Raw genomic sequence first — 27886 nt, 5'->3', positions numbered from 1 at the left:
GGACCGGTAAGTCCCCATTGTAAAAGCCATTCCCCATTCCCATTTGAGCCTCCTTAGGGCTCAATGGGAAGGGGGAATGCGTCAATAACGGTACCGCAAATTGCGGTACCGTTATTGATCACGGTATCCCTTAACGGGTGCCGTCCATAACACCTGGTAAAACCAGGCGCTAAGGGAGGGACCCGCTAAGGGACCTCTGAATAGGGCGCAAAGGGATTACCGGCACCGGTGTCATTACCGGTGCCCGGTATCCCTTTGCGCCCACCTCAGAATGAGGCCCAAAGTGTGGGTAGATGTCAACACTAGTTAATGTTCATTTTATTGTGCTCCTTTACATCAAAGTGTCACAAAATGAAAGCCAAGTGTTATATATGAAGACTCCTGGAGTCAGCAGGTGAGTTCCTCTTAAGCTCCTTTGTTAAGTTACAAGTCACATGAGGTTAGCAACAGGACAGACACGTGTAAGGATAAGAAGGGACAAGAGCCCACTGGCTCCCACCACCCAGGCTCACATCTCCAACTGCTTGTGTGAAGAACCCCTTTCACACACAAACATTCTCAACACTCTCTCAACATTCTCCCAATGACATCACTCACCCAGGCATCCAGGAAGGCACAATACCACACACCTTCCTTCCTTCAACATTCACAACAGAGAACACATGCCGCACCCACACCATCTGCATGCCACAAAGGCATGGTCTTCACATCCTATTTACTTATCTCAACACCCACAGCACACCCGATTCGCCTTACCAACATTCCCAACCAGCATGAGAGAACAAAACACTATTCATGGCTGCCACCCTTGAATCTCAGACCTCCCACTCCCGACCATGGGCAACCAAACCAAACCACCTCCAAGTCATCACAAGAAAACAGACCATCTTCTACCTGGATCTGCCACCACAGATCTTAAGCCTGCCACACTCGAGCACAAACCGCAAACGTCAGAGTAAGATACAACAGGCCATACTGTTCACCAATCAACAAGCTTAAAGAAACAAGCCACAAGCTGAGGTGAAACACATGCAGGAAAACACCTATAAGACACTTGAAGGGGAACATTGAAATCACACACATACCAAATGCACCATGACACACCTCTCCCTTCTTACTAAATAAAGATGTCACAATACGGAAGCATACGAATAACAAAAGACACACAGGTGTGATGGAACACCCTAGTTATGCTAGAGACAAGACAAAACCCATTCCCCCATCCTAAACTACTGGCCAGACAGATCAAAATCCACCAAAGTCTAACTTAATTTGAGAGACAGAACAACCCAATTCACTTGAAACTCTTGGTCACACCAGAAGAACATGCCATAACCAAACTCCACAGTTCTGTACACAGCAAGATTCTTTCAATGTGTCCTCTCTGCAGAACATGGACCTGACCAACCCAGCCAGAGCTACTAATGAGAAAGCCAACTGAATTTCCTGCAATACCAGGCCTCTCAAACAGACTGAGTTGTGGAGTGGAGAGCGTATTGCAAATTCAAAATGTTACGTTTATCCTTCGACGGGGCTCTGTCAAAAAATAAAATCTGCAACGTTACAATTAAGACCTGCCCAAAACAATAGAACACCACCAAAACAAAGCACAAACGCATGCACCAAGTTATAGACCACACATGTTGTTCTCTGAATCAACATTAAGAAGGAAATACCACATCTGCAGGGAATTTGACCATCCCCATGGTGTGCGTGAGCTCTCCTGGGCTTTTTTGAAAAGTTTAAGTAAATGGATGATGGTAGACCTGCTTCAGGAAAATGTGTGGGGCTAATCCACACACATTTTCATATGCTCACACCACAACAAACGCATAGACCTTTGTACTCTGGCATGGACACAGACTACAGGCACAGTCTGTACCTGTCATATTTAGTTGGAATATGACAGGAGAGCAGAGCATGATGTCATCCCAAGGAAGCGGGTGGAAAGCTTCCCCCTGCCATGAACAGCCTAATTAACTGACAAAGGCTCCATGGAACCACCCTTCTCTTCTGTTAGGCCCTGCAGCTGCTGACAGCAATTAACAGGCCGATAGAGGGCATTGAATCACAGGGGAGTGAGCCCAGAGCTCTTTCTATTGAGAAAAGGGTTCCGCCATATTGGTTCTGGGACACCCCATTTTCCAGTAATATCCCCATACCTTTTTTGTTGCAAAGCACTCTGGTTATGACCTCACACATACAGAAAATTGTTGGTAGGGACCCCAGGAATGGTTCACTAAGATAGGCTCAGCCCACAGCAATCACTGTGGCCCATTGACTTTAAAAGAGGACTAGAGCCCCTCTTTAGGCAGATCATCTGAAGACTTCACGTGAAGCCCGAAGAAGAACTCATACTTGGGCCCTGGCTCAAGGTACAGTCGGATTTACAGCTTCCACCAGTGATGGAAGACCAGGAATATGCAAAGAGGAAGTAAGATCCCTCCCCTTAACTTTTCCCAGGGAACAGAGGAAGAAAAGAATTAAGAAGACCCTCCAGCAGCTTCAGAACTGGTACCCAGCCAGCATGCCCTGCTAGGCTCTGAGCAAGCTCCCTGCACAGGGAGAGCCAGAAGGTCTCTGAACCCGAAACCAAGGACAAGGCATCTGCTTGCCACACACTCCCTAGCTCTGGGGCGTCCGCCTTAAAGAACAACTCAAGCCTATTGAAGAGACAGGGAGAAGTGCAACGACAAGCACCGTCCGCTGTAAAGGACATTCTCAAGCCAGTCGAGTTCCTCGATCCGCAACTGCCTGCAACGCTGACCACCGCCAAGCCTCGAACTACCGCTGTCAAGCAACACTCACCGAATGAACCAGAGACTTCTCAACGAGCGCATTAGAACCACCAATCAGCACTGAGATGATTCCTGAACCTGAGCTGCCATGAAGGCCAGTCTGCAGCTATTAGGCAAGCTTTGCTCACCGAATCGTACTGCCACCCAAACCTGCCGCTGACTCCTGTCTCGACTCTGTTGCAGAAGCTGGAAAAGCACCCTGAAGCCGACTCGACACAGTCGAGCACCAAGAACTACAGAAAGAGGTTCATTGTGGTTCTGTCCCCCTAGTCCTTCCTAGAAGTCCCCTAGAGACATTTGTAAGACCATTTCCCTCTTTCTCCTGAAGCGAAGAAGCCTTTTTAAAAAAACGATTGTGGTTATTAACCATACCAACTACCCCCCAACGGTATCCAGAGTGCATCCCTTTTTCTTCTTAGAAACTGTCTATTCTCTGCATTCCTTTACCGAGGTGGGTTGTATGTAGTGTTATTACATTGGGGGTCATTCCGAGCTTGGTGCTAAAGGAACAACGATGCCGGTAAAGGAATACCGGCATTGATTCCCGCTATGGGCTATTCTGACCAGCCCGACCGCTATTATCGGCATCGTAAAGTACGATGCCGTTAATAGCGGTCTGGGCGCGGGCACGCGACCCACCATGCCAGCATTAGCAGCATGCCGTAAACTGGAGTACATCACATCTGAAGCGGACATGCAAATACCGGCTTCATGAAGGCGGAAAAAGTTCTTACCGGCATGCCCTGAGCAGTGTTCACAATTGCCACAGGTGCACACAATCAGCACAGGTGGAGGCAATGGAGTCTGGCACAGTACAAAAGGAGCACACCCACACACCACACCCCCTCCCACACCAAGATGATTCCAATAGTAGTAGCATTACTGGAGCTGGAGGGCATTCTTGCATTGCCACAACATCAACAACAATAACAACCGCCGCCACCACAGAGGAGAAGGAGGGTGAGACAGGGCCAGCATGCCCAACCAGTGCAGCCACCGTTACCACGCCAGCAGGCCCCAATCCCTCGCATCAGAGCCAGTCCTTTCAACCTAACCCCTAAGCAGATCCACACCCTGTACCATCTGGACCGGGACACCATCACCACCATAGTGGACCTGATACACGATGACTTATTGAACTTCATTGAAATATGCACCGCCATCCACCCTCTACTGAAGGCAGTGTCTGTGCTCCACTTCCTTGCCACAGGCACCTACCAGCACACAGTGGGGCACATGCATGGCATATCACAAGCCTTATTTTCTCGGATACTGAACCAAGTGCTGGATGCCCTCCTCAAGCACACAAGGGACTACATAACCCTACTTCGGACTCCCCAGGAGATATTGGATACAAGAGTTGGCTTCCATGCACTGGCAGGCATGCCAAATTGTGTAGGTGCCCTCAACTGCACCCACGTGGAGTTGATGGTCCTGCATGCCATGGAGGTGGTGTACCGCAACTGCAAGCAATACCACTCCATCAATGTGCAGATGGTATGCAACGCCAGCAAGATCATCACACATTGTTGTGTCCGATTTCCCAGATCAACTCATGACTCTATGGTCCTGTGGAACTCCACGCTACCACGCTTCATGGAGCGACATTCTGGACGACGTGCCTGGCTGCTTGGTAAGTTGCAGGACTGGCACATGGCATTGAACTGGGGGGAGAGATGCACACACCACCATGCTGACAATCTGGATGTGACTGCACAATGTGCATATCACCGAACACTGTGCCCCAAAGCATCACAAACGGTACATGACACCCAAATCCCATAGGAATGAAGAAAGGTTGACACCTATCACTACATGACTAACAGGAAACCAACCCACATCCCACAACACGTGCACCACTCATCAGCGGCCCTCACCATCCGTAACGCCATCCTGCACCATGCAGTGCAAATGCACTATGTTGCTGTCTCCAGCATATCACCACACAGGACAAGCATCCCTGTGAGTGCATCAAACTGAACCTACTAGGGAATCCACTGTCTGGCACAGGGCCGGCACACTCACAGGAGTGCTGCATGTCACCATGGGAATGATCAGCGCTGATTGCCCAATATTGCACAGACTACTGCCAACGCTCCCTCTAAGTAAATCTCACAGAACGCAACACCTCACTAATTTGACACTAACACAGCTGTATGCGTACACGATGCACGTGCAACAAGACATCAGAGCACACCATGTATCATCTTGAAGATGCAACCCACACCATCAGTCCATAGCACAGTACACATTTAGGGACTGAAAAAGGTGTCAATACATCCAGGGACATGTGCATGTGGCCAACGTAAACCTGCAGGCATGTGTGACTAGTACAGCTGTCCATCATGATTCGCCTGACATTTACCTTTAATTGCCTCTCATGCAGGTGATGGTGGCTATCCCTTGAAGCCCTGGCTCCTCTCCCCTGTCTGAAATCCACACAACAGGCAAGAGGAAGCCTACAATCGTTCCCATACCCGTACCCGTACCCGTGTGGTCATCGAGCAGACCTTTGGCCTGTTGAAGGCACAATTTCGCTGTCTCAGCCGGTCGGGTGGGGCACTCCTCTACAGGCATGAGAAGATGGCCAAGATCATCATGGCATGTGTCATGCTGCACAATATGTGCATCCGCCGGAACGTGCCCCGGCCCCCTGGCATTGAACTGCTACCACCTGATGATGATGAAGGGGAAGAAGAAGATGTGGCTGGACATCATTGCGGTGCTGATGCACATGAGGGACGTGCTGTGCGCCAGTCAGTGATTGCACAATATTACTGACACACATGGCAGCAGAGGGTGACATGATGGTTGGACAGAGGGCACTGGGTGTGGGGATACATTTACACTATGCACTGTAAATGAAACAATGACACATGTGCAATGATGAATGTCCACTCAGGTCTTGTTTTTCACACAACTGGTGTATTAAATGTAACAATGTAAACATAAGTGCAAAATCCCTCCACAACCCTTCCCCCCACAACTCCCCACACACCCTCACCCCCTTCCCCCTCCCCCCACAACTCCCCCACACACCCTCACCCCCCTCCGCCTCCCCCCACAACTCCCCCACACACCCTCACCCCCCTCCGCCTCCACCCACAACTCCCCCACACACCTTCACCCCCCTCCCCCCACACGTGTCCGATTGAGTCTCCAAAGCCTACATGAGGCTGCCCTGACCATTAATTGGCACTCCCTGGTCCAGGGGGCGGCATGTCTTGCTGGCGCAGGATACGTGCCGATCTGCGGGGCAGGCTTGTTTGAGTAGAACTGGAGGAAGATGGTGTGGCCGCCTGCTGTGATTGGGTAGCGGGATGCCCTGCCTCCATGGCATCCGCTATGGGGCCTCAAACCGCGGCTGGTGTTGTCAGCGAATGATTTGGCCATGGAGGCAGTGTTGTCTGTGATGGACCTGCCTAGAGCGGCTAAGTCCTGACGCCACTTTTGTCTGGCCAGTCTGTTGTCCTGGATAAACTCCCGCACAAGGGCAGTAAGCAGGTCAGACCGCTGCGGCCCTGCGGGTGCACCTGTGGAGGTAGTCGGCCCCTGGCTGTCCTGCCCAGCCTGCTCAGCCTCCCTAGTCGTGAAAATTGGACTGAATGGTCCCTCCATCTGCTCCTGACCAGACTGCTCCGGGGTGGTGGCATGCTCTGTATTGAGGGACGATACTTGGGGGATGCCAGTGGAGTTGGGGTATGGATCACTTCCAAAACATCATCCTCCATGGGCACCCATATGTCGGCCTGTGTGTCCTCCAGAGCCAGGGGTGCCGTGGCTGCCACCTCCCCAGCCAAACTCGACTGCTCAGATTATGGTGCCTCGCATGAATCATCAGGACGGCCAATGGGTGGTGGTGCTTCGCCCTCTACGGGCCTTGGTGGCACCGGTGTAATGGGTACCATGGGTGGCTTGCCTGTTGGTACACAGCGCCCCCTGGGTTGTCCCCTCGAGGTCGAAGGGTGGTTGCTGTCATCCCGGGACCTCTTCCGGGGTTTGGCCTGTGCAGGGTTTGCATCCTGACCATCGCTGTCATGGTCAGTGCCTTTGGGGGTCGAAGAGAGTACGGCATGAGTGATGTTTTGATAGGCATCATACATACATTAGGACAATTGCTCATCCACACAATTGGGGGTAATAGGCATTTGTGTTTCGATGAGCACGTTATTTGATACATGGGTGGTTTATGCAGGCATAAGTAGGCGTCACTCTTGTTGCCCAAGAGCAGTGCTATCTGACATGCATAGTATTTTGGCCATGCACGCTATGTGACTCATGGCATTTACATCTTTGTGTGGTATGTGTCATGTACGATATTGCACCAGGCATCTGCATGTGTCTATGATGCGTCAGCCTACTTTGCTGGGAGTGTGTGTGTGTGTGTGTGTGTGGGACCGTGGGTTGACTCTTTGAACTGATATTGGTTGACTTTCATCAGATTTGCCATTGCAATGTTTACTTTGGACACTCACCTCCATCGCCCGATGTCGTGGCGCCACACTCCATCTCGCCAACACCTTCGATAGCTTCCATCCCTATCATTCTGGCGCAGATGTCCTCCCATGGGGTGAGCTTGATCGGGGAACTGGGACCTCCTCCTGTTCCCATGGCCTGGCTGCGGTTCATTGAGAGGATGTTTCGTACTCTTAGTCGCAGGTCGTCCCAGTGCTTCTGACAGTCCTTATTCGTGCGTGAGGTGTTCCCCACAGTACTGACCTTCTGGGCAACAAGTGCCCTGGTCTCTTTCTTCTTAAGTACTGCCTCTCTCTTCATGTCATTAGAGAACACTATGGCAGCATGCTCCTGCAGTGTGTCTACCAGCATCTGCAGCTGATCCTTATTGAACCTTTCTTTTCGCTGGCAGGCAGCTCCCTTCTTCAGGGCCTTGGGCATAGTGGTGTTAGAGGTGGATCTTTTCCAAAAATCAGCAGAGATCAGGGGTCCTGTGTGGTGAGAATGGCAATGGATTGTGTTTTTAAAGATGGCCGCCGCGCTCCTTCCCATTCCTGTGCGATGATGCTACTTCCGGTTCCGCTTATTAGCGGTGACTGTAAATTGCAGTGACCATTATTAGCGGTCACCGCTATTTACGGTCACCGCTAATGCCGCAATGGACAATGTCGGTAGTGTTATCTGTGCTATGCTTGATGCCGCTAAGGGCATTTTGGGTGCCTTTAACAGCATGGCGCAAATGACCTTACCGGCATGGCGTAAAGCTCGTGCCTACGAAGTCGTAATAGTCCTCTATTAGCAGACTGGTAACAGCCCGGACACGCTATTTACGCCATGCTGGTAAGGAATGTTACTTACCTCCAAACTCGGAATGAGGGCCATTGTCTGTTGTGATAATAAAGTAGATATTTTTATACAACCTTAACTGGACACTATCATTGGGTAATAATTGTATTTTTGCTGTTTTGCAAATAACCAACGATGCACACCATTTAGAGGAGATAAGCCTGCCGTTCCGTCCATGTTACCAACATTGGACAAGGAAGTTTATAATTTTAATTGTATGCTTATTTAATCCAATCTGTTCTGACCCATTCTGGTATAATGGAGGGTTCTATGTCATTCCATCGCCAGGGTTTTTTTCTTAGGGTTTTGTTGCTACTGATTTTTTGCTTAAAAAACGTGTCCAAATTATATATTTTTTATTTGTGTTTCCCCCCTAATCCCTCCCTTCCCAATATTTTACTGTCTATTCCCACACACCCTACCCCTTATATCTCTTTACCTCTCTACCCTCATATCTTTCAATGTTTTTTTTAGGCCAAAAAAAGAGGTGCAAAACTCTGTGAAAGAATCCTGGCGATGAATGAACATTGCACCGTAATATTCATCCTTGGCAACTGGTACCCCAGAATTTGATTTGTCACAACATCCAACTACAAAGCTGTCGCAAGCCCATTAATCACACTAAATAACATTCACACACAGACATTCTCAACACTCTTTCAACATTCTCCCAATGACATCACTCACCCAGGCATCCAGGAAGGCTCAAACCACATCAAGTGTATAATCAGCTCTGCTCGTTGAACAAGCACTGCCCCTTTTCCAAGTCATGGCCTGGGAAACACGCAGAGACAGCAATGTGGGGCTGCAGCCAGCACCATAACGACCTTCAAACACACAAAGATATTGGGATGGAAGGGTAAGGATGATATGTCAATAATACATTGGCCTACTAAGTAAACACAGGCAGCAATGGACCACCGCCAGAAAATAGATAGGAAGGGAGCGAGTGAATGTAAAATTACAGCACCAATACCAAAGTGGGGGCCAATGCAGGTCTCACCCTGGTACACAAAGGTCGAAATAACACAGCTGGGAACTTTCCACGCCATCACTCCTGACAGTCAGACGGACAGGAAAGGAAAAGAGAACGAATATGCCCACTCCATAGGACAGCCAGATACATAGAACAAGAATTATAAGGACTAAGAGACATATAACCCACTAACCCCTGTGCATACTTAACTCACACAAAAATCCACACAACCACCTTCTCGCACAGTAAACTGCACGCACTTCACCACACTGCATCAACAAACAACACGTAGGTCGCACCAACAGCACACGAGGACTCACATCGATCCAATATTCACACCCAAGCTCAGCGCACAGTGACAACCGAACTGAAGCTGCCAACAGAACATCACCTTCCTTGCTGTCCTACTCCCTCTTCACCCTACTAACCCCACCTCGCCTTCTTATTTGTAGATCCGTCTGAACGCCGGGGAACCAATTCCTTTGCTGACTGTACACGGTATAAATACCTTTAACATTACCATCAGTAAAGCCCTTATTGTGCATTTCTTTGTTATCAGTAAATCTTTTCTAATGTGTGATGGCCTAGACATTTCCCACTGAAAGAAGCCCAAACAGCACCAGTTTCCTATAATATGCACCAATGTCTAAATCAGTTAAGGTGAATAGTAGAAAGTGCCCTTTTGAAGACTTGTGTTTACCCATGATGGCTACTTGCTTGACATTGTGGGAAGAGGGGCACCGTTGGCTTAGTGTCAATGTTCAAATTCTGTTCTTAACAAAATAGATGACGAGGAGCTGGAAGTGTGTGACATAGAATCTGCATACCCAACATAGCTTATTAAAAAACTTCTTTTAGTGTGTCTGAAAGTGGTGAAGGTATAGTTGTGTTAAATAGGAGACATTCCAGGCGTTCATTATTTTTCATTCTGGCACTTGTAGTTTGCTTTTCAGGATGTGAAAAACAAAGCTACAGTGATAGTATTTTGGCTCGACATGTTTCTAGAAGGAATTACATGTCTTTTAGGTTCTTGCAATGTGTGTATTTTGCAAGTAAACTCTGTAAGACAGAATGACTGGGGGCTTTGAATGTTGAGAACCAACATTGACATGGCAAATCTTAACTAAACAGAATTCAAGCCATAAGGGGAAAGGGGAGATCAGATGCGCAATGAGTGACGAGTATGATGTGCGGGGAGGGGCGGCCAGTGTAACCTATGGATAGGGGTCTGCCTCACCATACCTGCTGCGAGCTAGGGAAGCCCTTTGATCACGTGACTGCCTCACCTGTGTATTTGGTGGTTTGTCAGAACATCACTGACTGCATGAAGTGCATTTTTCTGAGCTTGCCAGACAGTCACGGAGATGACGAAATTGATATTGATATTTTATTTCTATTGCGCCCCTACACAAGTGTTTCAGAGCTTTTATCATTTGGTAATAATTGTATTTTCGTTGTGTTGCAAATAACCAACGATCCACAACCTTTAGAGGAGATAAGCCTGCCATTCCGACAACGTTACCAACATTGGACATGGAGGTTTATCATTTTATTGTATGCTTGTTTAATCAAATAAGAGCTTCCCAGAGATCTCTGACAAAGGGGTGGACTGGGAAGCAAAAGAGGCCCTGGAATTTATTTTTAAAGTGGCCCCATACGGTACATTTTCAGCAACCCTAACCCTTTTCCTATGAGAAAATGTGTCAAAATAAAATAGGTGATCACACAAAAGAGGCCAGAGTGTAGAGGCCTGGCAGGAAATCTGCAGAGTTCCCTATAGGCCAGTCCACCCCTGCTGTGACGTACATGTCAGCATGCCCCCATTCCATTCGCGAGATACTGGTCCATTCCTGGGTTCAACTTTGCAATCTGGGACGGGTAGCCCTGAGTTTCCCCATTATAAACCTGCGCCTGCAAGTTCCAGAATGCAAAGTGGAAACCAAAGCCGGACGGGTATCTCCTGAACGCAGTGGAGCACGTCAGCACGTTGGCTTATTTCATTATAGGACTTCCTCACGTCATGCCCGCATGGCTTGGAACACACTGCATGCAATCAGTGATGTTCTCTCTGTGAAATCTTGGTTTTAATTGTCTGTGTTCGTGACGGATTTGCAGTTTTTAATATGGTGTTTCATGCGCGTACATCATATTATGACAGAGCGTGAAGGCACATGCACAAGTATGTGAATGGGCTGCTTTTGGGCTAGTTCCTAACTCAATTTGGGCTACAGCTGGGTTTCCTTTTCACGTACCAACTATACCCCTCAGACGGAAACCTTGTAACACCCGACACAGCTGCACCCGCCTATTCGGACCCCTCTATACAGAGCACGTAGGTTTTTCCATGTATTTCCATGTCATGATATAGGCGAGCTATGGCCAGTGCTGGACTGGCCTATTGGGAGCTCTGGAGATTTCCCGGTAGGCCTCTGCACCCTGGGACTCTTTTGTGTGGTATTTCCAAATGTTCCCATAGGAAAAGAGTTGGGCATGCTGAAAATGTCTAATATGGCGCCACTTTAAAATCATTTCCAGGGCCTCTTTTGGTTCCAAGTCCACCCCTGGCTATGGCCCGCCATCAATCGCCACACGTCCTTCCATGGACTCCATTTCGCGCAGGAAAGCGACGTCTCCTAGCACAGGCCACTGAGGCACGAGCCGGGGCTCGCCGAGCAAAGCGAATTGGAAACGTTGAATTCAATTAACGCGCAAAGTAAATGAAATGGGAGGATGATAATGAAATTGCAGTGGTGTTAAGAATCCGTCTGGAAACGCAGTGAAACGTGGCCCCGGGGGCGTCAGGGAGGGGGCAGCGTGCGTTGTTTTCACCTGCCTCTCGCTCGGATTGACAATAATTGCGCTTTTAATTTAAGTGTTCGAAACTGCCTTCGTCTCCCTACGCTACATTAATTTCCACCCATGATGGAGCTTCGAATACCGATTGTTTGTTTTCCTCAATAATCTTGTTACTTTTCAACAATTCTTCCCTCCGCCTCCATGCTTCCAAACGCAATGTTGTTTTGCCGCTGAGCCGTTCGGCTGCGGATGGCTGGAGCGCCCGAGAAACAGGTGCCTCTGCTCCGGGGCCTTCTCCAACTCGGCACGCAACGCCATCTGCTCCACCAAACAAGGCGGGATTTGTGCCTCTCTCGTCTCGGTTTCCGACCGGCTTTGGAGGGAGGCTCCCCGCCGTTGACGATGGCCCATGTAGTTTGACGATAAACCCTCTTAGCGGGATCATGTTGCCAGACATGCCAACATTCTGAAGCACCTGGGAGGGAGATTTTGTCAGAGAAATCAGTGCAAATTAATTTCCCCATAGGAATGGATTGGGGTTAGGGATATTTTAGGCGGAAGAAAGTGAAAAATTGCAATATTTTTCATTGAAAAATCAGGTGTCTCGCACCTAAATCGTGAGGGTTGGCATGTATGTGTTGCTTTTGTATGCCACGGGGACCCTAGGATTTAACTATCATGGCAGTACCAGCCTGCGTAGGGTGTCGCCGGCCTCTACTAGTCTCTCTGACAACTGGTTAGACCAGTGTGTAGGGAGAGCAGTGCAAATATACAAACATTTCTTGGCCCTAAAGAGGTAGACAGTAGAAATGTCTAGACTGCTCGCAGGTCATATGTATTGCTCCACCTCTTGCTTTCTCCTCCAATTACTTACATGAGTGGCCCCTCACATCATACTACCAGAAAAGTCCCCCTGGCTTAATAATAAATGATAATTTAGCATTTATATAGCTCTATGAAAGGCTGAGGTTTGGCCCTGCCAGGATTCGAACCTGCTGAGCAGGCTCTGCACACATGTCAAAGCGAGCGCCCCACTGGCTGTGCTATCGGACTGGCTTGCCCCTCCTTTACCTGGTCGAAGCCATGAAAGGCGTTCTGTGCTTGTACTCTTCTCCTGTCCGTACCACAGAGCCACAACCAAGAGATCCCACCCCTGGAGGTGGCTTTAGAGGGCAGGAAGTAATGGGGCAAGGACTAGAAGAAAAACAAGTGTGGGGTGTGGGGGGGAATTACTGGTAAATGATCTAAACTTTATCAACCCATGTGCCCCCTCACCCCATTCCTTACATAATGTACCCAAGCAGTTTTCTCTTCCATCCATCCCATTGTGGCAAACACATCTTATCCATCGACCCAGAGTCCCAATTGAGGGCTTTTTTCCCCTACCAGGTGTTCCAAAATATACAAAAAGACTGTTACACTTCCAAAATGGAAGAGTTATCTCCAAATAGATTTCCTTTGTGCATTCTACAACAAGCGGGGCTGGCCCTTGGATTCGTGGGGCCAAGTGTGGTAAATTAAGTGCAGGTCCCTTCATTTGCACGAAGTGGCATCACAGGAAGTGACATCACAGGATAATGACCACTACGTATGTAGGCAGCAGTAAAAACGTGTGTTTGTGTGTATATGTATATATGTATATATATATATATATATATATATATCACCTATTATCAAGTTTCAGTAATGTGTTGCTAGTAACTTTTATTAGTTTTCCCCAGTTGGGGATTACGGGACTGGTGGGTGAATGCCTACCTGGGTTGCCCACATTGCCATCCTGAAGTGTGGAGCGGGGGACAGGCCTGCACTGTTGGTTGGAGCCGATGATCACCCCGACATCTGCTGTGGCTAGTTGGGGTGCTGTCATAGTCTATTTATATTCTATTATATTCTGGTGAAGCTTCAATGTTACAAGCAGTTAACGTGTCTTCACATATGAAACCACACGCTTAAGGACTGCTGTGAGAATGAGTGGTCTCCTGTCACCCCTACCCTTCCAATCACCCCCTGACATGCAAGTATTAACCCCACATCACGATTTCAATGGCCTAAAAATGTATGCATATGAATGCAGGTGCGAACAGTGAAAATTACATTACATTCCTTATTTTGAAGACAATTGTGTTCTTAAAGCACTCTGTGCTTTTGGGGGTCTGCCCTCTGATTTAAAAAAAATCAGAAAGGAACATGTGCTTGAGGAGGGCACAGCTTTTAGGCAGCCAACCCTTGCTTTGCATGTGCTTTCAAAATGAAAATGCCCCTTTGCACTTAACACGTTAAGAACACGTTGTCCAAAACAATGGTCTCTTAAGAAGGCCATTGCTTGTAAACCACACCCTCTTTAAATGCTCTGCTTTTAGAAAGTAAGTGATCAGCAGTGCTCAAAATGCCAGCAGTGCCTATTGGGCCGCTGGGAGGGGGGTATTTGTCTCTGCAGAGTCGCAGCAGGAGGTTGAGATGTGACACGTTGCCTCACAGGATAAACAAAAGGGGAGCTCAGCCTCGCGGTAGAACACTGAGATGCTGGATGAACATCTAGCGAAGCTGAGTAAGAACGTCTGCCAAGGACTGGATCAGAACCCGAAACCTCTGATCAGAAGACTCACTGCCACCGCTGTAAATCCCTTCGACCGCTACCCGCAGCCCATCACTGCGAAGACCCTGTGAAACCAGCCCTACTGTGACAAGACCAAACAGACCAAGAAGAATCCTAACCCACAACTACATACTCAACCCGGGAAGATGGAGTAATGAGGCTCAAGCCTCGGTATCCAATAATCACAGCTGATGGATGAAATCTATGAGCAAGAAGAAGACAGCCAGCTTGGGAGGAAGAACAGCAGCATTTGAAAAGATAGTCCACCACACAGTGACGGTTCACATCATGCATGCTGAAGCGTGGGCTGCCCATGTGCTCAGAGTGAACTGCAGCAAGCTAAGCTACTCTGAGCATATGGCCCGCACTGCAGCCTGCAAAAACAGGGCATCAACAGCACCCTGTGTGCGGGGCCCCATCAGCACGGGGCCAAGAGCAGCCGCACATGCTGCACACGCCTGGCACCGGCCCTGACAACAAGCACTTGAAGTCTTTACTCCTGAGAGAGAGCTGGAATGATCTGAAAAAAATGGAGGCAACACAATCGTCTTATTATAGTGAAAGAAAGACACCGGCATAGGCAAAAAATCTAGGCAGCGGTATGAGGACTATACATTCTGGAAAAATCCTCCAACATGGAGTAACTGCAATCAGAGAACCCCAAATCGCCTACATGCCTAGTTGAAGTAGTCGCTGACAGTAAAAATCACTTTAATGGAAGCAGTTTAAGTAAATAATCTGATAATAGATGAAAGGGGGGTAAATATAAAGGATGGGTAGCACTAAAGGAAGTCCCAGCAGGAGCCAAACTCCTGTGTGTAGTACACAGTAAAGAAAAACTAGCAGACCACAAGCAGAGGTCTCCATGGATTCAAGACCTCCAGATGGAAGAAGGAACGTCTTAACGGCTGCCCTCTGGAGTATGAGAGTGGCAGGGGATAGGCCTAAATCATACCCCTCCTACAAAGATTGAAGGGCCTCTGTAGGCCCCTTGTCCCGAGAATGAAATTCCATCAGTGCACTAAGCCTAAAAAGCCGCTCAGTGGTGACCATGTGACCGCAGGGAGGAGAAGCGTGGCGAGGCATGGAAAGAGGCCGTCAACATCCACATCGATAGACAAGCCATTTGCAAATCAGAGCAGGAGGGTTTGAAGAGGGCGAGGTGAGACTGGAAGGTACCGTTCCACTTGAGTGGCCATACACCGGACGAGAAGAATCCAAGGCATCTGCTGCTTAAACGGGACTATCATAATCATTTATAAGCCCTCCCTTATCATTAAGGGAAAGAAGCCTTAAAACGAATTTAAAGGGGAAAGGCCTATAGGAGGAGATCTGGCCAGGGGCACCAAAGGACATTCCTCACCAAGCCCCTTGTTTTGGAACAAAAATATAGATGTAGTGAACCATTGGGACAGCTGGCAAATAGATCCATAAACGGTGCCCCAAACCTGCCACACAAACCCAGAGACTTCCTGAGATTGAAAGTATGTCAGGGAACAAGGGAAAACCTGCTCAGCCAGCCCACGTCGAGTTACCCATACCCTTGATGTGGAATACCGATATTAGATTCATTTCTGCCCAAAACTGTTGAGTCCAGTACTGCTGAATTATTGTCCTTCCTGACTGAGAGCTCTCTTTCTGATGTGGAGCCAAGCCCCACAGGCTAAACAGCTTTTTCCGTTTTCTGAGGATGTTGAGATAGGTGTGAGAGTCCAGTAGCTTCAAAAACAACATTAACTCTCTCTAGAAGCTAGGCTACAATTTAGAATCCAGTAGCCCCAATGGCCTCTTCAACACTCTCAGCGTGGTTGAATAAAGTGTAAGAGCATCCAGAGACATGGAAACTGCTCTACTGAACACCTGTGGAGACCTGCTCACAAATCTTGATTCTAACTCTCCCTCCGTTTTGGTCCTTCTCGATCTTTCCTCTGATTTTGACATGGACAACCACGTCATCCTCCTAAATCGTCTCTGCGATACCCTAGGCATCACGGACCAGGCACTGGCCTGGCTGACCTTCTTCCTTTCTAACCAACCTTCCCAAGTGCAACTTGGCAATTTCCTCTCCGCCACCTCAGTTTCTACCTGTGGCATCCCTCTGGGCTCTCTCCTATCACCATCGCTTTTCAACATCTATCTTGCCCCTCTGGCCCACTTGATCTCCACCTTCTCTCCTCACTTCTAGTGTTATGCCGATGACACACAGCTCTCCTTTAAGCTTCCCTCCTCGACCTCCTCTTCCACTCTCCAGCCTGACTGCCACTCGGGCATGATCCTCTGCTAATGATCTCTGCCTTAATGCCAGTAAGACCGAGATCCTTCTCATTGGGACGCATGCTGCCTGCTTCACTCCCTCTCTCTGGCAGCCCTCTTTGGCTCCCCTACCCTCACCCTGTTGTGAGGCAAAACACCTTAAGGTCATCTTCGACTACTCTCTCTCGTCCTCCATCACATCATGCACCTTGCCAAGAAGTCCAACTTTCAGCTCCACCTCCTCAGAGGCATTCATCCTTTCCTCACGTTTCCACAGACACTCAATGTCTCTAGAGCCCTGGTTCTCTCTAGGCTGCCTACTGCAACAGCCTCTTCCTCAATCTGCCTCTTCCCTCCATCCACCCTCTTCAAATAATCCAGAATAGGGCTGCAAGACTTATCCTTTGCTTCACGTCCAGGGACTGCATCTCTCCAGCCCTAAAATCTCTCCACTGGCTCCCGGTGGCTGCAAGGATCAAATTCAAGACCCTCTGCATCATCCACAAGGCTTTCTGAGGCCTGGGACCACACTACATCCAACTTTCTTCCCTAAATACCACCCTGCCAGAGTTCTTCGGTCCTCTGGCTCTAACTCTACTGTTGGAGCCAGATACTGTTTCACCTGTTAATATTCTTCCTGCTTAACTTACCTGGGTTTGAAGTAATCTGGGATTTAGAATTCCAAGTAAAGCGAGTAGTTTCTTTTCAAACGCTGCTCCTGGCACGCGTTTTCCGACGGCAGGAACTACAATCCCCAGCAGGATTGTAGTCCTCCAATCGGATTTCTTTTCAAACCCGGCGCGAATGCGCCGGCGCGCACGGGCAAGCACAGTCTGCTTCAGTCTGTGCAAGGAGGTGCTAGGTGGTCACAGAGGTAAGAAGAGCCTCTTTTAGGAGATTTTTCCACTTCCTTCTCCTTAAGCTAAGGTAGAGAGAGGGGTGAAACCACCATAACGTCTGGAAGTATGGGGGAAGGGGCTACCCCTCAGCTACTCACACACACTTCACTCCAACAAGATGTTACAGGGAGAATAGAGCCATCCACAAACCAGCCTTACAAAAAGGCTGGGCCGAGCATAGATGGCACACAAGTCAACACAAGATTGAAAATAGGCCTATTAAATGCGCGCTCACTAAGTAAACATGCACTTAGTGTCCATGATCTTATAAAAGAGAGTGATTTAGATATAATCTGCCTAACAGAAACCTGGCTGAAGGAGCCTATTGGCCCTGTAGCATCAACCACGGTCCCAGAGGGATATATTATGTACAATAAAAACAGAGATAAGGGTCTGGGCGGTGGAGTGGCAGTTATAGCAAAGAAACACTGCAATTCTTCAAAGCCAGCTTTGAATGTACGGGCTGTGAGTCTATTCAGCTAAAACTGACCCTTTCGCCCAATGAATGTTTGAATATTATTGTGGTCTACAGACCCCCTGCGTTATCTTCAGATTTTGACAACGAGGTGACCAGTCAAATCAGTAAGTTAATCTCGCTAAACTCCGCCACCTTATTAGTAGGCGATATGAATAGGTGGAGGGGGGATCCGGCTAAAAAAGAAGCATTGGCTTTAGAAAAGACCTTGAATAACATGGCCTTTCACGTCATTAACAATGACCCTACCACTCCCCAAGGGAACCAGCTAGACTGGGTTTGTACAAACAATGTACAATCAGAAAACATCTCTACTGAGCCGTGTATTTGGTCTGACCACAGTCTGGTTACCTTTGAAATAATACTTGAACCACCTCCCAAAAGACAGGATAACCCACACATAGTAATCCAAAGTAGAAATTTTAAGAATATAGGACCTGAACTTCTGAAACCATGTCTACAACAAGTCCTAGAATCTTTTGGGGAAAATGATAGTTGTGAGACTATGCTTGCAAAATATAAGGCTGGCTTGGAAAAACTAGTAGAAAAGCATGGCCCACTAAAAAACAAATCTGTTAGGAAAAATAACAACCAATGTAAATGGTACGACGACGCAATTAATACTCTGAAACAAGAAAAACGTGCCAAAGAAAGAGCCTGGCTTCGCAACCAATCACAAGAGAACAGAAATGTCTGGAAACTCAAGGATCTTGAGTATAGAAAGGCTGTCAAAGAAGCCAAACTAAACTATTACAATAGAGAAATAGAGTCAGCAGTTAACTCTACAAGTAAACTTTTCGAAATTCTCAAGTCCATTGAAAAACCAAAGGCACTATCTCTACCTCACAATCCTTCTAAAGAAGATTGTGAGAGAGTTCAAGCAGCATTTGTTGCTAAAATATCAAAAGCAAGAACAAACATAATACAGGCAAGGGAGTCCACTAGTACGGAAACCTGTACCAGGGAAGAACTAAGACCAAAAAATGGTGAAGGCTTTCAGTTCAAAGCCATAACAGAGGAGGATTTCTGTCTGCTACTATCTACGATGAAACCTACATCCTGTGCGGAGAACATTCTGCCCACAAAAATTATTCTGGACAATAAAGAGCTTTTCGCTCCTTCCCTTACTAAAATAATTAAATGCATAATTTTCCGAAGGGAAAATACCCAATAACATTAAAAAAGTAACAATAACTCCATTGGTTAAAAAGGCAGGCCTGGATCCGAAGGACCCCAGCAACCTACGCCCTATAACAAACTCCAATTTTGTACTGAAGATCTTGGACAAAATCGCCACGAATCAGTTACAAAAACATGTGGAGACTTTGGAGATGTTACACACACAACAATCAGGCTTCAGAACAGCACATAGTATGGAGTCAGCGATGCTCGACTTACAGTCCCACATGCTAGAACTAATAGAACAGGGCAAATCAGGGATGCTTATGCTCCTGGATCTCAGTGCAGCATTTGATTTAGTGGACCATCGCCTACTTCGAGTGGCATTAGATAAGATTGTAGGCTGCTCTCACACAGCACTAGCGTGGATAGCGTCCTTCCTAAGTGATAGGAAGGCACGCATTCACTGGGGAGACACCTTTTCTGATGCACCTCTCATCCTATTTGGAGTACCGCAGGGAGCCAGTTTGTCTCCTCTGCTTTTCAACATTTATATGCGTAGTCTCTGTGACTTATTAGAAAGCATTGGGGTGTTTTTCACTAACTACGCTGATGATACGCAGCTGGTATTTGAAATGACGGGAGATTACGCCACAGACTGTGCAAAAATAGAAGAAGTCTACAAATCATTGACACCTGGATGCATAGGCATTGGATGTGTCTTAATAACAGCAAAACTGAGCTCATGATCTTTGGCTCGACACAGACAAGATCCAAATTAGGAGAAGAATACAGGGAGTTTATGATAAAAGGAGATAAAATTCAAGTGCTACCCCGAGTTAAAACATTAGGGATGCTAGTAGAAGCATCGGTGGGGGCTGAAGCACAAGTAAATTATTTGCAGAAAAATAATTCATATTACTTACGACTCTTGAGAAACTAACGCTGCAAATATCGCAAGAGCGACTATTTTGTCCCGTTTGGAATATGGCAATGCGATGCTAGTAGGCGCCACCAAGAAGGAGCTGCAACGCTGCCAGGTTATGCAAAATGATGCGGTCTGCATTGTTAAGAGAATCAAGTATGGAGAGCATATATCAGCAGCAAGGAAGGATCTTCACTGGCTCAGAATTGAGGAGCGAGTCCTCTTCAAAGCCATGACAATTGTTCATAGATGTCTACATGGCAAGGCCCCAAAATATTTTAAGGAGGAATTCTCTACCTACACACCTAGGAGAAACCGGAGATCAGCCAACTTAGGATTCCTAGTTGTCCCATCGGTGAAACGAGCTGCCGGTGGTGGCAGAGCTTTCCCGATTAGAGCGGCCAAATCCTGGAACTGTCTTCCTACAAATCTAAGACTAGAAGAAAACTGTAGCAAGTTTAGGAAATGTTTGAAAACACTTCTTTTCCAATAGCTCCCAGACCTGCCAGGGTCTACTTGGCATTCACATGACCGACTAGCTTCTGTTACGAACTAACCCTGTCCTACTTCCCTAATATGCTATTTTCCTTTCAGGATGTTCTCCGCGCCCTGATGCCTGCGGGCTGCCGGCGCGTTATAAACACATAGAAATAGAAATAAATAGAAAACTCTCTGCAAATCAGACAATTCTCTACACAGAGTGTGTGGGGTAGATCTCTTTCTTTGGCAGGACTCTCCCTCTGGAATATCCTTCCTGCCCCTCTCAGGCTTGAGTCGGATCTCCTTAAGTTCCCGAACCCTCTTAAGACTTCCTTTTTCTCCTCCTCCTTCCCTCTCCCCTCCGCTTCTAAGGTCCCCTGGCACTGCGACTGGTGCCTGGTCCCTTATGTGCCTTATAGGGGTCTGGCAGGCCTCATCCAGTCTTCCCCAACACCCCTTAACCAGCACTTGCCCTCGTGCACCCGTCACGGACTAGCCTCAATCTAGTCCACCCATCCTTGCACTAGCTGACTGTTACCCCTGATTCCCCTGGCACTTGCCCTCCTGGACTCTCCTCAGCACTTGTCCAGCCCCTGGGGCCCCAGCCTTCTTGCACTTCTCCCCTGCCCCCATTTTCCCACCCTTTCCACCCTGACCTTTCCCTCCCCCTGAACTTATTGTCACTGCACTTGTATGCTCCGAATGTCAGAAGGCCGAGTAGGACCATTTATTGTTCTTTTTCTCCTCAATCCCTCCACCCTTTTGTCTTTTGGCTCCTGGAAACACTTGTGTATAGGTACCTTATACATGACCAATAAATAAATAAAACTCCAATAGGCTTAATGGCTAATTTAGCTCTTTGGGGACGTAGGGGCGAGAGTAAGACTCCAGTAATCAGAATGGTTTCTTCTACTTGCTCCACAGGTTGCTGGGGCAGGTGTGCGACTACAGTAGCCTCCATTACCTCTTTAACTCTCTTGGAAAGTTTGGATGCATGATAGACTCTAGTTATCTGAATGGATTCTTCAACTCTCTCAGGATCTTGGGGTAGGTCTGAGTCTCTAATAGTCTCAAAGGCTTTTTCAGCTCTCTGGGGGTGTGGCAGTAGGCATGGAGCTCATGTGAGCACCAGACAACCAATAAATTGGGGAAGGCCCCGAGCATCCACTTTTTACCGCTCTCTCATTCCGAGTAGGTTGAGTGTAGGCAATAGTCTGTCTCATGAAATCCAGGAGTTCAGCCTTTCCAGACACACGGGTGGATTATGAGGGTGAGGAACCCTCTTTCTGAACTGAACCTCCAGGAGGGCAGAGTTTATGTGCCTGATGACTTCTTACCCTCTGTGATCCATTGCAAAGAATTATCCTGAAACAACTGTGGAGACGACCGGGTGCCACTGTCAGAAGAGAAATGACACCCGATTTCCTAAAAGTCAAGGCCTCATCACGAGTGGGTGGCATCCTGGCGGCAAATCTGCCGGGATACCGCCTAACGCTATTAGAGTTACTGCAACTTGGTCCGATGCTATTAGTACCGGATGCCAAGTTGCAGTGGGGCAGTAAGTCATCATTTATATTGGGTCCATTGAACGGAAAGTCGGCGGATTTACCTCCAACTCAGAGCTGGAGGTGAATCCCCAACTTTCCGCACAAAGTTAAGTGAAGTAGTAATGCAATGGTAATAGCGTTACTGCCACATTTTTACCGATCCGCCCAACTTGCAATGAGGCCCTATATGTTTATACAGTGTTGTGAGACCTAAATAAGGGATTGACTAAAAGCATTACCCGTAGGGCACAAACAGCACCATGGGATTCTCTTAAAACAATTATTACAAGGCCCAGGGACCCCTCGTACATGACATGCCTGCAATCCAGGTGCCCCGTGATTCCGATAAGCTCCACCAAATGCTTCTCTGGTAAGCAACGAGTCAGGGAAGTGTCAGAGGGTTGAGGGATCGACGGGTAACTCAAAGCCAAAACGTCGGCCTACTTTCTTTTGGACACAACAGAAAATCAGGGGATTCGGTTTGACTGGGCCCATGGGAGGGCTTTCAGAAATGAGGTTCAATAATTAAGCTGGACTTAGGACCATTGCACTCAGTCCTTCTCCTTTCCTCCAAAAACAACTCTGCCCTCTCAGAGAAAAACTGCCACTCTCCATCTCTGGGGTTTTAAGTGCCCTGCAATTCTTTCTTTGCACCCTGTGTAAGTTTTCTTTTCTTGGGCTTGTCAGGATATTGCGTTGGTCCTCCCAGATTGGTGTAGAGCCTGGCACCACCACCTCTGGTGCGTTGGGTTATCTTGACAGGGTTTAGGGTCTTATGTGGGTGAAGGGGACCTTGGTTTTGGTAAGCTTCCATACATTGTGGTGGGGGCCTTGCTCAGTTGATCTTTATTCAAAGCCTATGGTCTCCCCATCACTGAATGATTCTAAGCGTCAAGGGACTTTCATGTTCTTTTTCACAACCCTTCTTTCCCTCTGTTTTCCTTGTCTCCGCCATTCTTTTAGTTCCTCCTCTATTTGTTCCTTCTTCCTGTACAAGGAACTCATCCACCCCTGCCATGCAATGTGTTCCATTACCCCAACCCCTGAATTTCACTTCCTGCTTCTCTCTCTTTGGCTCGTCCCTGCTTCTCTCTTTCTCTGTTCTTTTCATTCTCTCCTTTCTCTTTTTTATCCTGTCCCCACTGTCTCCTCCTTTTCCTACTTACATTTCCTCACTTTCTCTACCACCTACGTCTGACCTTCTAACTCTTGTCTTTTCCTCCTTTCTTGGGCTTCCTTCCTTCCCCTCCACACTTCTTCCCACTGTCTCCACTATTGTTTTTTCCCCTCTGCTCCATTTACTCCTTTCACCACTCTTCTTTACCTCCACTCCCCTTACTCCACCTCTGCTCCACTTTTCTCTTCACCTCTGTTCCTTTTACTGCCTCCCTCAATCATTTCTTCACCTACAGTCCTCTTACTCCCTCTTCTTTTCCTCTCCTCACCTCCTTTGCAGCACCTCCTTCCCTCCTCAATACATGAACATCCTTCTCAAATCTCCTTCAGGTTTTCAACACAATTTATTCCCACTCAGCCTGTATACTTTGCTCTCCTTTTATTCCTGCCCGGGATTGGGCCTGGGGAACATAATGCAGTGAATGCATTCAGGGCTGATGGGTAATTAGCCAATACTCTTGTAGACTACAGAAGTGCCCGGTTTACGTTCTTGCATTGCAGTCCATCGCAGTCTGTAAGTGTAAACCAACAAACTTAAACATATGGCCACCATCTTTGATTTACATTACATATGCCAGTAAGCCGCACTATGTTTGAGGACCGGAGTTACTTGTCCGATGAAAATTGAACATTTGTAGCCTCAGGCTGCTTCATGGAAATCTGGCATGGGAATGATCGGCGGACAGATGGGTGGGCCACGCTTGAGAGCTGCCATCTTTCTGTGAACGAGGCCTCAGTCCTCGAATACTCGCAGACACCAAGGCTGAGTGTACCACAAACTTAACGGGTTTTCTCTTACTACTAGTTTTCTTACTCCTCTCCTACCAGGGTGTTAGTGACCCGTTTGGTAGGGAATACACACAGGGCTATTGTTGGACTGAGGAGCCTGCACGAGCCTCCATATTACCCCATTGGGGTCTGCATTACCAAGCGAGTGGCAGCCCCAGGGTCACCCAGTCCTATCCTCCAGTCCGAAGCATGTGTGGAGGAGCAGGTGGACATGTTATCCCTAGCTCCCGCCCCTCATCTCCGTCATAGTGGAACAGTAAGAGACGAGTCCTATGTGAAACACCAGGTATCATCCCAATACTGTTGGGGATTCTTACGAAGTTGGAGCTACACATATAGTTCAAGTGTTTTGATTGAATTGCATTTGTGGTCGGTTTGTTGGGTCTCAATTAAAAAAATGAGGAGAACTTGTTGGTTCAATTTGTGCCATTGGTTTTTAATGTTACTAAAAGTGCGGACACGTGTTTCGACCACATGGGGAGCTTTATCAAGGCAGGTGGGTTTGTCTCATGTACGATGATAGTGAATGGCCATATTACATGGCATGGTACTGGGCACTGAGTAGTGCTTCTTGTGTGGCTAGTGCCTCGGTCAAACGTCTGCTCATTGGTCGGTAGTCGCCGAGTTCTTACAACAGGCTGCTAGCATGCACCAACCGCAAGAAAGCAAGCACAAGCGCGGTAGCCAAACGTTCCCGGTGCTCCCAACCCCCCTTTCTCCGAAACATCCCAATACCGCATTGAGTGTATGAGAGACAATATGCACTAAGACAACCATATCGAATATACCCTAACACTGAGAGGGTGGAAGGATGTCTGCACACACCATTGGACATCATAGAGCTATAAGTGAAATCTGACGAGCAGAGTGATGTCATAGAGGAGAGATACGGAGACTCAATGAAATGATATGCAAATACTCAAAGAATAAAGATGACACTGAAGTAACGATAAACATGTAATCAAATATGAAGAAACTGTATATGCAAAGAAGATAAAGTAACCAGCTGATTAATACATGTATATATACAGAAACACAAGGTAGATGAGACGTATAGAAGCTTGCTGTCGAGGAAAGCGTACCATGGCTAGAGCAAACATGATGGAAAGTTGGACACCGGAAAAACAGCTTTGTGTAAGGAATAAGGAGGAGTTTATTGGCTTGGGATCAAGGATGCTATTTCAAGGAATAATTGTAAGGCACAAGGGAGTCAAAAGGGTAAGCCATGTACACAAGACATATTTCTCTTAGATTAAGCGAGGGAGAAATATCTGCAAGAGCCAAGCATTAGACAATTAAAGATGCAGAAAACCCATGTAAGATGGAGTGAGCATGTCTCCAGAGGCCGAGAAGTGTAAGGACACAGAGCACAATTGAATCAAGTAGCAATAAATAGAAGGTTGAGATGGACACATTTGTGGTCTCTAAACAAGTGATTCAGAAGTTGAAAACAAGGGCTATTCATTAAGCTCAAGCTAAGATAATAGTGTGTCTACACTCCCTTGAATGTCCTAGAACAGAGATCATGCTTCGAGGTGAACTACAAAGGAGAGCCCTTGGCTCAGGGCCTGACCGATGAGAAAAGATAGACCGATTGGGAAAGTGGGGTGTAGTGTGATGTTTGCGACACCTGAGTTTTGTTTTGCTTACGTGCTGCTAACGAGCCGAAAGTCCAAGGTTGAGAAAGCTTGCCAGCCAATCAGAGCGTCTATGTAGCAACATGCTATACAATGTTGCAGAGACCAACCGACTGATATTTGTTCCACTAAAATAATTATTATACTTATTTAGAGGTAGTACAAGGCAATGCCACCAGATATGGGACAGCCAATGAAGTTAACACTTATGCATACTATAGGTACATATGTTCCCCTAACCGATCCCTCCCTTCAATAGGTTTTAGTTTGCCACGTAGGATGATGTCATACATGACGCACATTAAGGTATACAACCTTTGTATAATCACATTTGGTGTGAGTGTGTGAAATACTGGCAGTTGTTCGCCAGATTGCCCTACCTTATTTTTATGCTGATAATAAAGTAGTACTTTGCCATATTCTGTGAGTCTGTCTGGTTATTTGGGTCTGAGATCATTATTGGTAATTCCATCCAACACATGAGATGCTTTAAGGTGCTAGAGCCCACAAGGGAGTTTGTAACGGATGCCATTCATGTCCCACTCCAGCATCCCGGTTTGTTCCTGCACCATTGTCAGGCTGCTAGGTGGTAAAGGAAACTCCAACAAGCTATCTTGCGGTCCGAGGGGGAGGGGGTGGAACAACACAGCCTCCGTCAGCACTTACCTTGTTACTCTGGCTTTCTCAATCATGGTTTCCACAACTTCGAGCCCCATAGGAATGCTGCCCTGTCTCCTCATCCTCAGCAGGCTCTCACAGTTACAGACTGTATACAGAATAAGGTAGCATGCCCTATAGGACCAATGGTGGTCTGCCTGTGGGACCAAAAACAGAGGGGGGAAGTGCATACAGGAAATCTCTGTGGCTACCACACAATATGAAATGGGTCAGCCATGGTGCCTTGTTTCGGCAGTGTAACTACTTACCTTTCAGTGGTGACGGACTAAACTCATGTAAGTAAGGAATGGGACGAGGAAGTGGAGGGTGGAGTATTGAGGGTAGTTAAATGAAATATCATGTATACTTCCAATAGGGTTATGAAGACTATCGGTGCACCATGAATGCCGCTTTCTCTCTGAAGAGCTCAACCAAGAGATACATTTGTATTTCCCTTCACTGACTACCTAAGACTTCCTGTTGGTTACTGCGAGAAACAAACTGCTAGAACTGAAGTACCAATGCGGCTACAGGCTTAGCGTGCGTTCCAGGTGAGCTCCTACAAATCCAATTTTCTAAGCGCAAACAAAGCAACACCCAAAGCCTTCTTGAAGAAGGCCCTGCACTCCTCCCATTAGCTCACCTTCCATCAGTTGGTTACGATAACTTGAAGCCGGCGGCAGATGTGATTATGTGTCGAAGTTACGGGTACTGTTACCCGAGATACTCCAAGGCTAATTTTAGCCAACACCAAAATTAAATTCATGTTGTTACAATGTAACCAGAAAGAATCTCCCCTTGACCACCTTGGAGGTATGCCGGTAAGGCAAAAACGATGCCGGTATGGTAATACCGGCATCGTTCATCGTCCCGTTGCATTCCGACCCGCAAACCCGGTATTAGCGGCACACTAAACAACGGTGCCGCTAATAGCGGCATAGGCACATACAGGCGCCCCTTCAGGGAGCAAATACCGGCATGCCGGTAGTAGGGGTTTATTCCAACCCACTCATACATGCAAATACCGGCATCACAAAGCCGGTAATGACGGGCTGCACGATGCCGGCCATACAGGCATCGCGGACCACCCGCAAACAGCAAGCAGGATACAAGGCAGCTGCCACAGGTGCACACAATCCCCACAGGTGGAGCCAATGGAGGCTGTGCTAGTATAAACTGAGCACACCCACACACTACAACCTCCCCCACAGGTGTAGGCAATGTAGATTGGCCCAGTACAAAAGCACAACACCTACACACCACACCCCTTCCCACACCAAAATGCTACCACTAGCATTTGCAATCATGGCGCTGGAGGACATGCCTATACTGCTACAACTACAGCAACAACAGCAACAACAACAGCATCTAGAACAGGCAGCACAGAGGAGACGCAGGAGGAGAAGGAGGGAGAGACAGGCCCAGCATTTACCACCAGCGCAGCCACCAGTGCCTCGTAGGC

The sequence above is a fragment of the Ambystoma mexicanum genome, chromosome 9 (assembly GCF_040938575.1).
Source record: "Ambystoma mexicanum isolate Mex_15411 chromosome 9, UKY_AmexF1_1, whole genome shotgun sequence".
In the NCBI taxonomy this organism is placed as follows: Eukaryota; Metazoa; Chordata; class Amphibia; order Caudata; family Ambystomatidae; genus Ambystoma; species Ambystoma mexicanum.
Note: the sequence above shows the minus strand (reverse complement) of the source record.